Here is a 13387-nt window from a genome sequence, read left to right as displayed (position 1 = left end):
GGTTTCATACAGCGACTCTGAACACGAAGAATTTGAAGGATCAGTGGTTTCATAATGGGGGTACAAAATGACCATGTACAGTACTCCTTTATTGATAACAGGCCACAGAGTTTGGTTGATCTATATGAACAAACCCACAAGTTTGTAGAGGTAGAGGAGATTAAAAGGGCGTCACGTGACACATTTGAAAGGGACGACATGAATTTGGAGATCGCAGCAGGCATGGCCCTCCTAACCAGTCATTACGAGCAAGAAGTGATAGGAAGTAGAGAAATCAGATGCAGGGTGATTCTCCCAGGGCTCTCTAGAGATCTCAACCAGAGCATACCAGGAAGTACATTCCCCATGGCAAGTTCAAAGTTTACACTTCTTTGAATGCTACCTATACTTACATTCTGAACCAGGTAAAAAGCCTCAAAATCCTCCCCAAGCCATCCCTAATGAGGCACAGCATGAGAAGATCGAGTTCAAGAGATAGGTGTGCTTTCTAAAATGACGTTGGGTACAAGACCGAAGATTGTTTCATTCTAAAGGACGCTATAGAGGAAACTGTGTGAAATGACGAGCTTGCTAAGTTTGTTGATCAGGGTGTTTCCTAGTAGCGTCAGAGTTCACGTGGTGATCCTAAAGGTAAATAGAAGGTTAGGGGTACCATCCATGTAATAATTGGAATGAATGAAGAATTGGTGACCTCTAGCACTAAGAGGAATGCACACATTAGGGGTGTTATGTCTATCGGTTCACCCAAAAGACCTCGCTAATAAGAAAGGTAGAAGGTGGAGTTCACTGATGAGGATGAAGAGTTGGTATATAATGAGGATGGTAGCGATCCCATGGTGGTGATTGCGACAATTGCCAGTTTTGAAGTGAAGAGGGTTCTTGTTGATAGTGGAAGCGTAGTTGAGGTTTTGACCTAGGATGCTTTTCAGAAAATGGCGTTGAAAGAGACGACATTGAAGAAGGCGAGCCTGCTGTATAGTTTCGCAAACCACCTCATCAAGGTAAAAGGCTCTATTACCTTGCCAGTAACTTTGGGAGATGGCGAGCACACTACCACAGAGTATGTTTAATTTTTCATAGTAGATCATCTTATGGCTTATAATGCTATCTTTGGACGCCTGATCATGAGGACGGCAAGGATGCTGGTGGCTACTTTCTACATGAAGATAAAATTTTCCACTAAAATAGGGGTTGGGTACATGCAATCAAATCAGATAGCAGCTAGGTAGTGTCACATGTTATCGGTACAGCAGGTTCACGAGTAGGAACAATGAGGGTAGAGTTCGCAGTAGGCGAAACTAGATGGATAGTTGCTGGATTTAGACAACCTTGGTAACAGATGCGAAGAGCAAGCAAAGAAGCTAGAAGTGACTGAGGCTATGGAAACTTTGCAACTTTTCAGTGGTAGTACAGACAAGGTTGTTAGAATTTCGTCTACACTGACGAGTGAGGAAAAGGAAAATTTGATTCATTGCTTGAGAATGAATGTTGATATTTTTGCTTGGTCCATTGCAGATACGCCAAGGGTGGACCCTTAGGTAATTCTGCACAGGTTGAATGTTTTGTCCAAGGCTAGACCCATAAAACAAAATAAGAGAAGGTTCGTACCACAAGTTGTGAAGGTTAAACGACAGGAGGTCGCAAAGCTGTTGGCCACAAGGTTCATTAAGGAAGTTGAGTATCTGGATTTGATTTTGAATGTTGTGATGGTGAAGAAGGTGAGTGGTAAGTGGAAAATGTGTATAGATTTCACCAATCTCAACAAGGCTTGTCTGAAAGATAGCTTCCTTATCCCTTCGATCGATAGACTTGTTGATGCGTCCTCCAATAACAAATTTATGAGCTTTATGGACGCTTTCTCTAAATATAATCAGGTCTCCATGGCTCCTGAAGATTAGGAGAAAACAACTTTGTTAGAGAAAAATGTTTATTTTGCTACCATGTGATGCCTTTTGGTTTGAAAAATGTAAGTATAACTTACCAGAAGCTGGTGAACAAAATTTTTAGAGAGTAGATTGGGCGAAGTGTTGAGGTATGTCGATGACATGTTAGTAAAAGGCTCTACTTTTGCCGAGCATGTCCAAAATTTGTTAGTAGCATTTGAGGTATTGTGAACCCATTGGATGAAGCTAAACCCGGATAAGTGTGCTTTCGGGGTTAGGTATGGCAAATTTTTGGGTTTTGTGGTCTCAGAGAGAAGCCATCCTGGTGATGCCCCATTCAAGGACAATAAAGGATATCCAACAACTGACTGGAATGATGGTTGCGCTTAACAGATTCGTGTCACGAATGGCTGCCAACTGTTTACCTTTCTTCAAGACCCTACGCACCTCTTCTTCCTGGACAGAGGAGTGTCAAGTAGCTTTTAGGAAGCTCAAAGAGTATCTCACATCCCTATCGAAACCCTTTTTTTGAAAATGACTTTTTATTTTAAAAAGAACTAAAATGGAGTCGCCACCAATCACTTTCATGATGTGTGATTGGATCACCTCGTAATTTGATCGTTTTAATAAGAGATTTTATTTACTAAAATGATATTTTTTGGTTTACAAAATCCAGAAAATAGGTTCGGGAGTCGGTTACACATGAGGAAGGATTAGCACCCTTGTTACACCCAAAATTGGTACCTAATTGATTACTCGACGTCTTAGTGCCAAAAATTAAAAATTTGAAGAGAATTTAAAATGCAATCCCTTATTGCATAATGATATTTTTAATTAAAATTGCTTAAGTAAATTAAAAAATGTGTAAAAGGCCTCCTTATCTCGAGGTAGCCAAAACGAAAAGATCACGTCCCGTAAGTTAGGACACAACATCTCAAATCCTCGAAAATAAGCTTGCCTATTTTTAAAATTACTATTTAAATCTCACATGTTTAGTTTAAAAAAAGGATATTTGGTTACCTAAGTTACAAAAGAAAATCGAACCCCGTGAGTTAGGGCACAACTTCTCGAATCTCCCAAATACAGAACATTTCCTTGATTTTGAAAATTTTCCCCTTTTTTGTGCATTGAGTAAAACGAATGTAACATTTAAAGCAATGTCTATTTAACTTGTTTGGGCATAGTATAAAAGTGAGTAAGTATGTTTAAACACGATTCATGACATGGTTATAGCAAAATAAAATAAAATGATAGCGTGTAAAAATGAAACGATGATATACAAAAAATAAAAATATCATACTAGTAAATGATGATGATATAACTACTATAATAATAAAACACCAAATAATAACAATGGCAATAATCATATTATAATTACTAATTCTAATACTAATTAAATAATAATAGGAAAATAAATAATAATAATGATAATAAGAATACGAATAATACGAACAACTAGTGCACAAATAAAGGAAATATAAACATTATAATTTTAAATATATAAAAGGGTAAGAGATAATAAATAGATAAATAAATAAAATAACATAAAAAAATCTATAAAGGGTTGAAATTAAATAAATGATTAAATCGTAATTAAAATGAATTTAAGAGCCTAAATTGTAATATATGAATAAATAAGGACTAAATCAAAATTCAAATGAAATGTAATGGGATAAATTATATATAAAAAAAGGTAGAATAAGGGACCAAAATTGAACGCGCGAAAAAGAGCAGGGATCAAATGGGAAATTATTCCCAGACCCCCTAAACGCATCGTTCCAAAAGACCAAACGACCAGAGGACTAAAATAAAAAAAATAAAATTAAGTGGATAAATTTAAAAAAGAAAAAAGAATGAAAATAGGACAAGATTGAAAAGCCTTTAAAAAGTGGAAGGACCGAAATCGCAAATAGACCACTTTACAAAAACACGCGGATCCTAGGGGATCTGGTTGGGCAATCGGGTCCTATTTCGAAACGACACCGTTTTGGGGTTTCTGAGCACCAGCCAAAACGACGTTGTTTAATTATGTCTATATAAATCAAATTTTTTTAAAAAAATTCATTCTGCTTGGATTAAAAAAAACCTCTAAAGCCCTATCTTTTTCTCCCAGCCCTTTCCAGATACGGCCTTTGAGCCGCCGTGGGCCACCGTGATGGCCATCGGTCACCGACGACGATGGTCGTCGCCTCCAGTGGTCGTAAACCAAAAAAAATTCCCTTTTAGCCTCGTTTTAACCCGTTTTTAAACCTTTTTATCCTGAATCGAAAAAATGACGAAAAATCTAGAAATCTTTAAGAAACCTGTCAGTTTCTCCTCCTTTGACGGTACTGTCTTTCATCGGAGACAGTGGCCTCGGCCTTGTACGGTGAAGATCGAACGGTGCAAGTAAGAAAATATATTTTATTTTTCGCAATATATAGAAAGAATAGATAAAATAAAAAAACCATATTTAAAAAGATTACCTATTCTCTTTTCTTTTTAAAAACTTGTTGATTTTTTTGTATATTTTTTTTGTGTTAAAAATACATAGAAATCATGGCTTTTATAGCTGAATTACATTCTTATTTTTTTTACTATTTTTCTATTGTTTATTCTATTTTCTGCTGCTGTCCTTGTCTTTTCTTTTGTAGGCAACGGTGTGTGGTCAACAGCGATGACGTGACTTCGGGCGGTGGGGCGCGGCGCGAAAGGGCTAGGGCTTGTTTTAGTTTTTTCTAGAAAACTTAATGTTGTCGGCCTTAGTGTTTATGTTATTTGAGCCATTTGGGCTTGTAACATATTGGGCCATATTTGTTGTAAATGGACCCTCTTTTTTTTTCTATTGGACTGTGGATTGTTATTATTATTATTTATTTTGGTTTGGTTTTTGTTTGGGCCCAGACTAAATTGGGCCTCTACAATCCCCACCACTACTAATGTCACCTCGTGAAGGAGAGACCCTTTAGTTATACCTCATCGCGTCTGAGGAAACTATGGCAGTTTTCTTGCTTAAGACAAAGGATGTTCGACAATTCCCGATTTACTACGTTAGTAAGGTGCTGTAAAACAATGAGCTCAAGTACGCAAAATTTGAAAAGATCATTTTCATTTTAGTTATTGCAGCTTGTAAACTGCGACCATACTTTCAGTCCCATCCCGTAGTAGTCGTCACGAATCAACCCATCAAAGAAATTTTATCTAAGCCCGACACCTCTAGAAGAGTGATTAAATAGGGTATAGAACTCGCTAAATTTGGTATAGAGTATGCGCCGAGGACGACGATTAAGGGGCAAGTTTTAGCTGACTTCATGGTCGAATGCTTGTTTGAGGAACCTACCAACTCATCAAGTAACCCAATTTATAAATGTTAATTCCATACTACGTTTTGAGAAGAAATATATTTAAACTGTAATTCCCCACAAGTCTCAATGGTAGTCTTTGGTCCACTATGCTACCTTTGTAATGACTTGTGACAAATTTCCAATTTGTACTAAAATTTCTTTTCCACTTGTCGTGCGCAAGATAGTAGTTAATCCGCCATAGGAAGACGTGTAACCACCAACAAATCAAAGGAATGGCTGGTTTATGTCGATGTATCTATGACGAGAAATGGATCAAGAACAGGGGTACTCTTGTTGGATCCCGAAGAAAACGAGTGGCAATATTGACTCTCTTTTGGATTTCAGGCATCTAATAACGCTACAGAGTACGAGGCAATATGGTTTGTTTTTTTATGCAGATTCCCAATTGGTTTCCAAACAATTGAATGACGAGTATGAAGTCAAGGAGTTAGGGTTGAAGAGGTACCACTCAATAGCAACCTAGTTGCTAGCAGGGTTTGATAAAATACAAATAAAACAAGTGCCAAGGAGCGATAACATATGTGTGAATGCTCTACCCAAGCTAGCATCTTCCATTGTCATTGAGCAGAGGGGAAAGATTTTGTTGGAGCACAGGGATACCTTAAGTTACGACGCACTTTAAGTATGTAGTATAGATCAATAAGACACATGGATGACTCCTATAGTTCGTCTATTGTAAGGAATAAATGACCACTCAGATAGAAAAGAGCTCACAAAACTACAACGTAAAACTGTGAGGTATGTATATCTATGTTATGTATCACACATATCCGAATGCCCTTAAGTCCACGGGCTAGATAACTAGAAAGTGAATGATTAGTCATTAAACTATTTGATTGAGTAGCAACTTAAAGCAATTCATTTTGTTTTACAATTGCTAGGTATACTATTTTAGAGGGTGTACTGTATAAAAAAGGATTCTCACAACCACTGCAGCAATGTCTAACGTCATCAGAGGTTGAGTATGTGATGCAAGAGATTCATGAAGGCATCTTTCAGGGGTATCACCTGGGTGGAAGATTATACATCCAAAAAATTTTTAGGCAGGGGTATTATTGGCCCACAATTCAAAAAGATGCACATGAGCTAGTTCCACGTGCAATCTTGCCAAAAGTACGCCCAAGTACTGCGACAGCCAGCAGAACCTCTTCAAATCATGTCAAGCCCTTGGCCATTTGCAACCTAGGGAGTTGATATCCTCGGCCCATTCCCTCTAGCCACAACGCAAAAAAAGTTCATAGTGGTCATGATGGAATACTTTACCAAATGTATTGAAGATAAAGCTCTGGCAACCATCATCGAGAAGCAAATGAAATCTTTTCTCTATAAGTAAATCATGTGTAGGTTTGGTGTACCACATTTGATAATCACGAAAAATGGTACGCAATTCTAGGGAAAATTCTAGAACTTTTCTGCTAATCTTCGTATCATTTTGGCTCAAAGCTCTGTTAAAACACCCCAGACAAAAGGGCAAGTAAAGGCTATAAATAAGAAGATTTTGACAACTTTGAAAAAGAAAGTGAGAGAGGCCAAAGGTGCTTGGTTAGAGGAATTGCCTAGAATTTTGTGGGCCTTATGAACATCGCCTCACATTGTAATAGGAGAGACAAAATTCTCTATAGTTTACAGCAAAGAGGCAGCAATTCCCTTTGAGATTGGCATATGATCACATAAAACAACACACTTCGATGAAAATGTCAACCAGGAAGCTATGAAGCTCAACCTTGATATCATTGATGAGGTTCAGGAAGTAGCAAAAATCAAGAACGCGGCATGCGCTCAGCAAGTAGCTCGCTACTACAATTTCAAGTTGGTGACTTTATACTTAGAAGTATTGAGGCCAACCTCCTAGCTTCGCAACAAGGAAAGATGACCCTAAGAAGGGAGAGACCATACAAATTTGTAGAAAAGATAGGCTACGAAATGTACAAATTGGCAAGACTGAAGTGTACAATTCTACCGCACACATAGAACCCGCGTCATCTTAAAAATTATTATGTGTAAATTCTAATAATTTAATGAAAATGTGTTCTTTCATTAATATGCTTACTTAATATGATCCCTCCCAAAAAAGTTAGTGTGAGCTCAAGGTCTCAGCTGTAATATTAAGGCTTGTAGGTTCAATATAGCATCCTCAAAAACAATTAACGCGAGCTCAAGCTCCTAGCTAAAATAGTAATGCTTACAGGTTTAGTATCGTAGCCTCCAAAAAAGTTAGCGCGAGCTCAAGCTCCAAGCTAAAATCTTAAGGCTCGTAGGTTCAAAACTGTAGCCTCTAAAATAGTTAGGTCGAGCTCAAGCTCCCAACTAGAATCTTAAGGCTTGCAAGTTCAATATTTCAGCCTCTACAATAGTTAGCTCGAGCTTAAGCTCCCAACTGTAATATTAAGGCTCACAGGTTCAATATAGCAGCCTCAAAAAAAATTAACTCGAGCTCAAGCTCTCAACTAAAATCTTAAGGCTCGTAGGTTCAATATCGTAGACTCTAAAACTATTAGTATGAGCTTAAGATCCCAGCTGTAGTCTTAAGGTTCGTAGATTCAATATCGCAACCTCCAAAATAGTTAGCATGAGTTCAAGCTCTAAGCTTGAATCTTAAGGCTTGTAGGTTCAATGTCGCAGCCTCCAAAATAGTTTGCGCGAGTTCAAGCTCCTAGCTGAAATCTTAAGGCTCGTAGGTTTAATACCGCAGCCTCTAAAACTGTTAGTGTCAGCTTAAGATCCCAGCTGTAATCTTAAGTCGCGTAGTCGCAACCTCCAAAATAGTTAATGTGAGCTTAAGCTCCAAGCTTGAATTTTAAGGCTTGTAGGTTCAATGTCCCAGCCTCCAAAACAGTTAGCGCGAGTTCAAGCTCCCACCTGAATTCTTAAGGCTCGCAGGTTTAGTACTGCAGCCTTCAAAGCAGTTAACACGAGCTCAAGCTCCCAGCTGTAATCTCAAGGCTCGCAGGTTTAATATCACAGCCTCCAAAGCAGTTAACACGAGCCTATGCTCCCAACTAGTATTATAAAGGTTAAAATTGGCCCAAAAATTACCGAAGTCTCTGAAACTTGTCTAAATTCAAATTTATGTGGAAGCCTAAAATTTTGCTTCAGTTTGAGGGTTTACTTGAGTTTGAAAGATTGCTTAAGTTGAAAATTTGCTAAAGTTCACAAAGAGATAAAACATCATGATACCAACAAATAAACTTGAAATTTTTCAAAACTTCAATTCTTTTATAAAGAAGGATAATACAAAATTACAAATAATCATGACATATCATTAACTCCTCCTCCTCCTCCTTCCCCCTCAACAACTTCGATATTGTCAATAACAGGTTTAGTAGTGGTGTACCAGCATGCACAACAGTCAGCTCAGAATGACCCTTATCAAGATAAAAATCCTTTGAGTTCTTCCACTTGGATGCGAACTCATCCCAAGCAACTCGCGAAGGAAAGCGAACATCAAAACTAGGCTAGTCCACCTCTACCTCAGAGAGAGCATCAAAATCAACCTTGCGAGCATTGAAAGGCCCAACAACAACTTGACCATGCAGAAGAATTGGAATTGAGCTCAGCAATAAGATTACTCAACATTCCTAGAGTGTTCTTAAATCCTTCAAAGACTTCTTCTTGTTTTGCTTTAAGCTCGCCATTGTAGCCTCATGCTCGGCAGTGATTCGGCTCATAGTTACCTTATACTCTTCAGCAACCCTTTTAAGCTCAGCATCCAAGGTTGCGACCTCTCTAGATAGTTCATTATTTTTTACTTGTTCAGTTCCTAACTTCTCGGTGAGCTCTTCATTTTGTTTGTAGAGCACTTCATTTTCATTCCTCATCTTTTGGCATCGCTTGCGAGTACTCTCAAGATTTTCTTCAAGCACCCTCTAAGTAGCCTCTGCCCCAACAATATTCTCTTCAAAGCCTAAACTGACTACAGAGGCCTCAGTAAGGAAAGCTTGCAGAGCGGAGCTAAGTGTTAATAACGCAGACTTCTGCAAACTCCTAGATGAGTCACCAACATATATCTTCCTTTTCGTAACCTCTGACACTAAAGTTTTCCATTTTTCAACAATACCTTGCAGCTCCCTAGACTTAAATTCCGGTGGCTTGGAGCTAACTCGCCACTATCTTCGACAGGTGGCTCCTCAACAAGAGGTAGAGGCCATAGTTTATGAGCTCATTAAGGGAGAAGCAAGGGTATTAGCCATCATAGTAGAAGGCCTAGTACGATCTACCCTCCTTTTGAATTGAGATTCTATTTTACCATTGTTTGTATCTTCCTCGCAGCTAATTACCACATTAATAGCTCTCGCATCAGTCCTATGCTTCTTGCGCTGAGCCCTCACAACTGGTCGCAGGTCCATAGCCCTAGTAGTTTCCATGGCTTCATTAATTTCCCGTGAAGTGATGGTAGTTTCCTTAGAATCACTTCTTAAACTGCGAGCTGTGCCTACATCACCAACAATTCTAGTATTAGCAAGAGTAGTTATCAAATTAATATTGGCATCACTTTCTGCCTGTGATGAGTCCACCACCATCCAGGGACGAGGCCTTATCCTACAATTACTGTAAAAGAAATTCTTAGGATCCTCTTTCAATCCTACCAAAATTAGGTCCAAGTCATCGTTGTCACCATAGAACACGTGTGGCCATGACTGCCTCTCAAAAACTACACCTAACACTTCAGCAACTTCCCTACTATCATCCTGCCTATATCCATTAGGGCTATGACCCTCCAAGTAGTATAGGAACATATTCATTATGGTTATAAGATATTTAATAACCAGAGAACTGCCAACATGGAGCCTCTCCAACTGGGCTTCACCACCATCTGTCCTAATAGTTCGCTTGAATGAAAACATATCCCTGCTCAGTGCGGACCATTCTGTAGGAAATCTAAACCCATCTACAAGCTTGCATCTAACCCTGATATACTTCTCCCAGTTTAGCGGAAGGTTAACACATTGGTTCACAATTGTTGTTTCATCTTTTCTGCGGGGAGAGAAGTAATAAAAACCTAATAAACATTTTCGGTTCTGGGCCTTTAACAGGTACAAGCTCTAGAAAACCTCGAGCTGTGGTGCTTGGTTATAGTGACAACAATCAATAAAATAGGCCATTGTGATCCACCAAGAGAACCCACAACATTGACCAGGAGCAATTTGGTACTCTTGAAGGAAATGGTAGAAGAACGGGTGCAAGAACAGGTGACACTTAGCTTTCAAGGTATGGAAGGGGAGCAAGAAACTGCCGTCACTAGTATCGTTGAGCCTGTGTGACCCCTCAGGAATGGTGAATTCATAAGAGAAATTGGGGATTTGAATCCCCCGTACACACAAGGCTCGACTCATCTCTTCATTTTTTGTAGTACAGGTGAAAAAGTTAACTTTGATAAGGACCTTGGAAGTGCACTCTCTCAGTAGGCAACGTGGAACTAATTGGCCATGAGCTCCTCTTATTCTCGACATATCTCTGATGTAGAAAGAAGAACAAAAAAAATAGAGGAAACTTAAAAACTAAGATAAGGAGTTACTAATATTTACCTTGAAGAAAAGCTTTAACTGATTCTGGTTACAAAAATATTAAGTTCGTAAGTTTTAGGGTTTCAAAAGATCCCCTTTCAAAGAAGTATTTTTCTCTCATATTTTAAGGGTTCAAATAGTCGAAGGATACCAACGGTCAGATACATACAAGTGCGATCCACTCGTACACATGGTGAAGCTAACATCAAATTCTAGTTGACGTTGCGTATTCTGTAAGCTCTAATAAATGCAAAGTGATAGCCTTAAGTAGCACCACTTTATAACCATCCTTAGGCCCAGAAGGGGGACTAGATTGTTATACACCAATGATCAGCAACTCGAAACCCAGATAAGATTCAGGTTGCCTATCTGCGACCTGGTCACGCCCCACCAGATGGATGTGTGTGAGATGTACAGTGAGAGGACAACCGGGGGAGCTCGCAGTATCAGCTCACACGAGCCAAGAAGAGTTCACAATCTCAGTTCACATATACCCAATGAGTTCGCATGTGGGAGGCCACGAGGTCTAACAGGCGACCCAGAGTGGTACATGTGTCCAGCATGCTTGAAGCTTGCTTAGAATGTCAGTCTTATGAATAGTAAGGTCAAGTCCATGAACAGTAAAGTCAAATCATGAATAGTGATAATGTAACGCCCCAGAATTTGGGACTAGAAGTATTGGGCCTTGAGCAAGGGAACGGTTAGAAAACTATGCACAAAAGTATGTTTGCTTTAGTGGTTAAGGGTCCTAAGAAAAGTTGGAAAAGTACTCGGTTCAAACTTGGGCTTTAGCAAAAATTTTGGTTTTAAGTGGATAAAACCCTAGATGCTTGGATATAGGCCTTTTAAATTATTATGTTAAAAAAATGTCATAAAGAAGCATGTGGTCTAGTGGTTGTGGCGTCATTGAGTTTGCAAGGGAGCCTGGGTTCAAGTCTTGGCTCTTGCATTTTATTTTGGTGTTTCTTTTAAAAGAAACCTGGACTTTGGCCTTTAGACCTTTTAGTTAATTGAAGACAAAATGTGATACAAAAGAGCTTGTGGCAAGGAGGCAAGTGGCGTGTTGAGCTATTGAGGTGGGCTTGGGTTTGAATCCAATTGCAAACAAAAATAGGATATTTATTTTGCTAGTATGAGGCGACAAGAGTTTGAGGTGGTTTTGAACTCTGTTGGGTGAGAGTTTGAATGGGTCTTGGAGGTTGTTATAGAGGATATCAAGGAGGGATAGGGGGAGAGATTTTCAAGGGATTTGGAGGAGAGGAGTTTTATAGCCGAATTGTGCAACTTTTATGTGCAAATTCGGCTAGGGGAACCCTCTCGGTGCAATGTGGGAGTGAGTAGGTACCGAATTCTTCTAGTATTTTGTTTTCTTATCTTGGCACGTTTTTAACCATCCGAGTCCTCTTTTCGTTGAACATTATCTCTCGTTTGGCTTTTGGTCACTCTGCCGGAAACATTTGACATCAAGTGCCTAAATCTAAGTTATTTCTTTTCAAAGTCTTTTTCTCTCATTCTTCTTTGGTCGAACTTAACATCTCTCTACTTCTATTTTCTCTCGACCTAATTCAACCCCTCTTCATTCTTATGTTGTTGTTTTTCTTTTCAGTTTCTTTAGGGCCGAATAGTTCTTCTTCTTCCATATTCTTTTGATGCTAAGCCGAATCGTTGTTTCTCTTTCTGTTTCCCTTCGACTCATAGCCTTGAACTAGATAGCAATCTTGTTCTTCTTTCGCTGTGGTCAGTCGCGGTTTGGAGGTCACCTAGACTTTCGGTAAGCTCTTATTCTTTCTTGTGTTGTTGGATGCTAAGCACTTTCTGTTTCTTTAATAAATGTTTCCTTTGGTTGTTCACACGTGGTTGAATCCCTTTTTCTTCTTCGATGATGGTGGCGGAACTTTCAGTTTTTAGATCATTGCAAGGGGTGAAGGGGTTTGTCAAGGGTAGCAGTGGTAGTCAATCCTTTTCTTATCTCGCAATCTAAGGTAATCATTTGGGCTAATATTGTAAGATGTTAGCCGATTATTCTAGTGTTGGGTTCCTAAATCTTTTGATGTTTTCAATCTTTTGATAGAATCCGTGGACAGGCAGATACACGATTAAGCGGGTGATCGATTCTGTTAGTAGTTTAAGAAGGCTAGGGGCATCCGATCAAGCAAGGCTCGGGTTTGACATTTGGGGGTTTCTGCGCTATTTCGCAAAAGTGTGGATCTGTACACCGTAAATTATTGCTGTCGAAACAGGTGTGTATACACCCTGATCTGACTGTAATACGACAAAAGTCGAAAAGCTAGAAATACGGCGATGGATGCCACATAGGCGTGCGAACACTCGTGTGGTAAACTAAGCCCACAATTATAGGCGATAGAATTTAGAGGCCACCATGAGCGTTCTCGTGCTCTTGGGCCGTTATGGGCCTTGTTGGGCTGAAATGGGTCGTGTGGGCCCAATGGGCTTGTGGGCCCTACACGGATAAAATCTACATTAGGTGAAAAATACTGGATTGGGATATGTAGTTCGCATAGTCGTGATTGAATTTGGGCTAAATGGGTCACACGAGCGTGTGGGCCCATTTGGGTCGAATATGGGCCTTGGGCCCATTTGCATCGTTATGACCATTTAGGTTATCTGTGTTGCTTGAGGCGATTGTAGGCCCTCA

Source organism: Gossypium raimondii, chromosome 3, assembly GCF_025698545.1.
Source record: "Gossypium raimondii isolate GPD5lz chromosome 3, ASM2569854v1, whole genome shotgun sequence".
Lineage (NCBI taxonomy): Eukaryota > Viridiplantae > Streptophyta > Magnoliopsida > Malvales > Malvaceae > Gossypium > Gossypium raimondii.
Note: the sequence above shows the minus strand (reverse complement) of the source record.